A 6,049-nucleotide genomic window follows, 5' to 3' on the forward strand; every position below is an offset into this window, starting at 1 on the left:
CTCTCAGTTTTGTGCTGTTGGGAAGTGGTGGAATCTTTAAGAGTTGAGGCTAGCATGAGGTTTTAGGTCACTGGGGGCACATTCTTGAAGGGGATAATAGGACCAACCCCTTCCTGGCTTTGCTCTGCCATGTACTCCACCATTTTGTGCCACCACAGGCCCAAAGCAATAGGGCTATCAGTCATGGCCTGAAATCTCCAAAATTGTGAACCAAAATAAACCTTTTATCTTTATAAGTTGATTTATCTCTGATATTTTTTGTACTAATGGAAAACTAACACATTTTATTTTATTCTTTTTGTTGTTGTTATTGTTTGTTGGTTGGTTGGTTTTGGTACCAGGAATTGAGTCCAGGGGCATTAACCACTGAGCCCCATCCCCAGCCTTTTTAAATATTTTATTTAGAAACAGGGTCTTGCTGAGTTGCGTAGGACCTCACTAAGTTGCTGAGACTGGCTTTGAACTTGTGATCCTCCAGCTTCAGCCTCCCAAACCACTGGGATTACAGGCATGCACCACCATGCCTGGCCCACCTTTGTTTTTTGATTGTTTGTCTTGGGATTTTTTTATTTGTTTGTTTTGTACCAAAGATTTAACATAGGGGCACTTACCACTGAATGACATCCTCAGCCCTTTTTATTTTTTATTTTGAGACAGGGCCTTGCTAAGTTGCTAAGGCTGCCTTTGAACTTGCAATCCTCCTGCCTTAGCTTCCCAAGTCTCCAGGATTACAATTGTGCACCACCATGCCCATCTCCACCTTTGTTTATGAAGAATATTTTTCTCTGTAGAAAAGTCTAGATTGGTAGCTCTTTTCCTTCAGCCCTTTAAAGATTACATGTATCCTTGAAATTCATTGTCTCCTGATTTCCATCATTTATCTTGAAAGTGAGCTATCAGCATTATTGTTCCTCTAAAGGTAACGTGTTTTTTCTTTTCCCTAATCAAGTTTTAAGAATTCTCTTTGTCTTTGGTTTCAGAAGTCTTACTACAGTGCTCCTAGGTGTGGGGTTTTGTATTTATTTTCCTTGAGATTTGCAGAGTTTCTTGAATCTGTGATTGAACATCTTTCATCAGTATTATAAAATTCAGAGTCAATAACTCAACTATTACTTCTGACTCAGTCACCTACTCTTTACTAATTCTAATTAATGTATTTAGAATCTTTATATCATGTTTTATATGTTCTTATGTTCTTTTCTGTACTCTTTTCTTATCCATGCTTCAGACTGAATATTTTCTACTGACCTATCTTCCAATTTGATAATCTTCTCTCCTATTACATCTAATCTACCATTAAACCTAAGTTTTTAGTTTCAATAATTACTTTTATCAGTTCTACAACTTGTTTAGTTTTTCTAAAATGATGAATAGTTCTTCATCAACTCTTGAACACATTAGAGTCTATGTATAATAAACCAATATCTTGCTCTCCTTTGGATCTTCTTCTTCTTCTTCTTCTATTTTATTTTATTTTATTTTTAGATGGGTTTTCTCTCTGTTGTTCACTGGTCTTGAACACTTGGGCTCAAATGATCCTCTTGCCTCAACCTCCAAAGTAGCTGGAACTACACATCTACACATATGCACCACCAAGTCTAGCTTTGCTTCTATTCTTTTCCTCTTGATTTTTATTTGGTCTTGTCTACTGGCATATTTGCTAATTTTTGTTAAATGCTGGATGCTGGGTAGAATGAAAAACTCAGAGGCTCTAGATGATGTTTTTCTCCAGAAAAGATGTGTATCTTTTTTTCAGGCAGTTAGAGTAGGGTCAAATCATTAGATCCAGTTTAGATGTCCTAGGTTTTGTGTGGGCAGTCTATTTCTGGAATGTCTTTATTCCTAGGTCATAGCCCTTCAGGAGTCTCACTGAACCTCTAGAGTGTTTACAGGATCTTTCTCACAAGACCCAGAAATCCAGTTTTTAGGTCCCCAACACCCTGAAAAGCCAAGAACTATGCTTAGACGAATAGTAGCTTTCTGTTTTGTTTCTACCTCCCCAGCATGTGCAAAATCACATTGTGTGTGTGTGTGTGTGTGTGTGTGTGTGTGTCTGAGAGAGAGAGAGACAGACAGAGACAGAGACGGAGGGGGAGAGAGAGAGGTAATTGTTACATTGTTTAAAGGAATCCAAGTCTGATATAAGCTACTCAGCCGTTACAGAAGCAAAAGTCAAACAATGTACATTTTTAAAAAACATTATTCTATGGGAAATGGCCATGAGGGCATAGTGAGGGAAAGAAAGTAAAAGCAGGAAAGGAAGTTAAAAGGTTATGATTGCAGAGTTCCAAACAAATTGCTGATGTTGTCTTGAACAAGGATATTTTCAGTGATGACACAAGTGGACAATTTTTAGGACGTTTTGTCTTTTGGTAAAGATAAATTTAAAATGATATTCAGGCAAGGTGGGTAGGGGTGACCAGAAGCAATTTCACTTGCTGCTGAGGGTAATTTAAATTGGTATCACCTTCTTGAAAGGAAAATTGACAATATTATCACTATCGGGTTTTTTTTTGTACTGGGGATTTAACCCAGGGATGCTCTACCACTGAGCTACACCCCCAGCTTTATTTATTTATTTATTTGTTTATTTATTTATTTATATTTTGAGAAAGGATCTTGCTCAGTTGCCCACGTAGGCCTTGAACTTGTGATCCTCCTGCCTCAGCCTCAGAATTACAGGAGTATGCCACTGTACCTGGCTATTGGCTATTTGTCACAATCTTCAAAGTGATGTTAACCTTTACACTATAAATTCCATTCCTAGTCATTTTTTTAAAAAAAAATTTAGTTGCTGATGGACCTTTATTTTATTTATTTATTTATATGCAGTTTAAATATTTATTTATTTATATGTTAAATATTTATTTAATGTTTATATGTTAAATGTTTAATGTTTATATGTTAAATATTTATTTATTTATATGTGAGGCAAGAGCTCTACCACTGAGCCACAACCCCAGACCATTACTAGTCAATTTTAAGAAAATAACACCAAGATTATTTCATAAAACACTTATTTCATAAATTATTTACAATAGGGGAAAAATTGGGGACAACCTAAATATCAATCAACATGAGATTAATTAAATTGCTACATCAATTTAAAATGAGGCTGAGTTTATAGCTCAGCGTTACAGTGATTGCCTAGCATGCACAAGGCCCTGGGTTCAATCCCAGCACCATAAAAATAAATTAATAATACAAATTCAAATGAATGTGTAAAGGAATGTTTATTGGGATCACAAGATAACAATTGAAAAAAAATCAGGTTCTAAAAGAATTTATAAGTATGATTCCACTTATGTTAAAAATAATTATATATGTGAAGAGATACACATACAATGTATAATTACTTTTAACATAACTCTATATTATAGTGGTCATATTTTATTTTATATCCTGGCAGAATAAACACCAAAATATTAATGGTAGTTGTCTGTAAAAGAGGTATAGAGCTTGCTTTTTTATTTTGTGTATGTGCTTTTATGAATTTCCCACATTTTTTTCAACAGTAGTACTATTTTTATCATCAAAAATGTATCTTTTTTTTTTTTCTCACTCCCGACACTGTCCCTGACCTTGGGTTGGCCTTTCCTGTCTCAAGAATTGAAGTCTCTGGGCTGTCAGGGAGGATTTAAGTTCTGGGATGAAGAGTGAACACTTTAAATCCTCCATCAAAGGCAGCCAGCTTACTCCAGCTCTGCGCCCAGGCTGAGGCTCCACCCAAAACGCTCAGAGAACAAACCCCCTCGCTGTGCTTTCTTCCTTTGCTCCCTCCCCCATCTGTCTCGAAACATCTCTGCACCTGGAGTTTGTCATTTTACAGGCCCATGCATTTAACAACGTGAGAGGGAACCCGAGGGCGGGAGGCACACGGCAGGTCAATGACAGGAACTCAGCCCCACGCCGCTCTGCGAGCTTAGGGCATTACTCAGCCCCTTCCTGCTGCCCCGGTGCTCCACCCCTGCCGTCTGCCTCCTCCCGGCCGCACCCTGGGGACACTGACCTTCCTTTCTGGTTTCACCTCCAGTCCAAGCTATTTTTCTCTTTTTCTTTTGGGGTCAAGCATTTAAACCCAGACTTGGGCTCTGCCATGGAAAGTCCTTAAGTGGCCTCTTTCAGACTCTGGAATTCCAAACTCAGGAGATCAACCTTCAGTCACTCGTCCAAATCAGTGTGTGCCAAAGTCTGTAAGCACAACCACTCTGGGTACACAGTGAACTCGATTCTACTTAAACGTATTACTTTATCATTTATTAAAATATTATTTGAAGCTGGATGTGGCGGCACACACCTGCAGTCCTAGCACTCAGGGGGCTGAGGAGGGAGAATGACTTGAGCCCAGCAGTTAAGAGATTAGGCTGGACAACACAGCCAGACTGGTCTCAGAACACACACACACACACACACACAAATTATGTGAAACAGACATTATTACCTCATATACATGTATGACTGCATGACCAATGTGATCCTACAATATGTATAATCAGAAAAATGAGATATTACACTCTATTTATGTATGATCCATCAGAATGCACAAATGCATTCTACTGTCATGCAAAACTAATTAGAACAAATAAGATTTTTAAATTTTAAAAGAAATTATAGCTGCAAATCTGAAATCACAGATTTGAAACTCTAATTATATTTTTAAGGTATGAAAGAGGGAGTGTCAAGTGTTTTTGTTTTTGTTTTCTGCCATGGGATTTGAACCCAGGGACACTCTTCCACTGAGCCACATTCCAGTCCTCTTTATTTTTATTTTTAGACAGAGTTTCAGCCTAGTCTTTTGGCACAGGCCTGTAATCCCAGCCACCCAGGAGGCTGAGGCAGGAGCATTCCAAGTTTGAGGCAATTTAATTGGGGATGTAACTCAGTGGTAGAGTCCCCTGGGATTCAATCCCCAAAACAAAAATAAATTTTCTTAAGAAAAATTTTAAAACTTCAATTTTTTTAGTTGTAGATGGACACATTATTTTTTATTTTATTTACTTATTTTTATGTGGTGCTGAGGAACAAATTCAGTGCTGGGCAAGCACTCTACCATGAGCTACAACTGCAGCCCTTTCTTTAAATGTTTTAAAATGAAGAGGGAGAAAGAGAGAGAGAGACTCACCAAATTACCCAGGCTGACCTCAAATTTGTGATTCTCCTGCCTCAGCCTCCTGAGTCACTGGGATTACAGGCATGGGTATTTGTAAGGTGTGGATGCTTAGGATGAGGTCTTTAAGTTTAAAAAATGTGGTTCAATTTTTTAAAAACCCAACAATTGTATATGTGATATTTAGGGAAACAATTAAGAAAACCAACCACTACAATGGAATCTCCCCAAGGATCCCTTTCTTCTTCAGAAGCCCCAATTTCCTTCACATATTCCTTTTCCGGCCCATCTTCCATCTCATCCCATGCTCACCTCCTGAGGCACCCATCCAGAGCTGGGCTTTTTCACAGACAACATCTTCATTCAGTGACCAAAGTAAGGCTTTAACCAGTTACAGGCTTGTACTCCAATGTCCAACAAACCTGAAGCTTCTCAGTGCATTATGACCTTGAGGAAGGAATTTGGTTGTGGATTCCAAAGGTGTTTAAAATGATTGTGTTGCCCAGATTCCCCATGCACCCCACTTCTGGCCCAGCACACATGTTGGGGAGGCAGTATATTCATTGATGAACATTTCTTTATTGAGCTCAAATAATCCCAAACTCCTGTGCTGGGGTCTGCAGAGATCAGTTAAATTCAGTTCCCTTCTCAAGGACCTAAAAGATGGAGAGGGGGTGCCAGCAGGGAGGTGATGAGGTACTAGGAAACAAACTGGAAGGAAGAAAGGAAGGAAATCACAGAGGCTTCCAAGTCTGAGGCCTTCAAGGGACTTGAACTAAAAACCAGTGCTGTGGCCATGCTGTGTGGCATGGAACTCACCAAGGGGAAGACAGAGAGCCTCAAGTGCTCACTGAGTGTGGGCTTTGTCCTGAGGATGGTGAAGAACCACAGAAGCCTTCAGAACAAAGGGAGTGGTGGGATGAGACCACCTTGTTCTGAAAG

The sequence above is a fragment of the Sciurus carolinensis genome, chromosome 3, assembly GCF_902686445.1.
Source record: "Sciurus carolinensis chromosome 3, mSciCar1.2, whole genome shotgun sequence".
Lineage (NCBI taxonomy): Eukaryota > Metazoa > Chordata > Mammalia > Rodentia > Sciuridae > Sciurus > Sciurus carolinensis.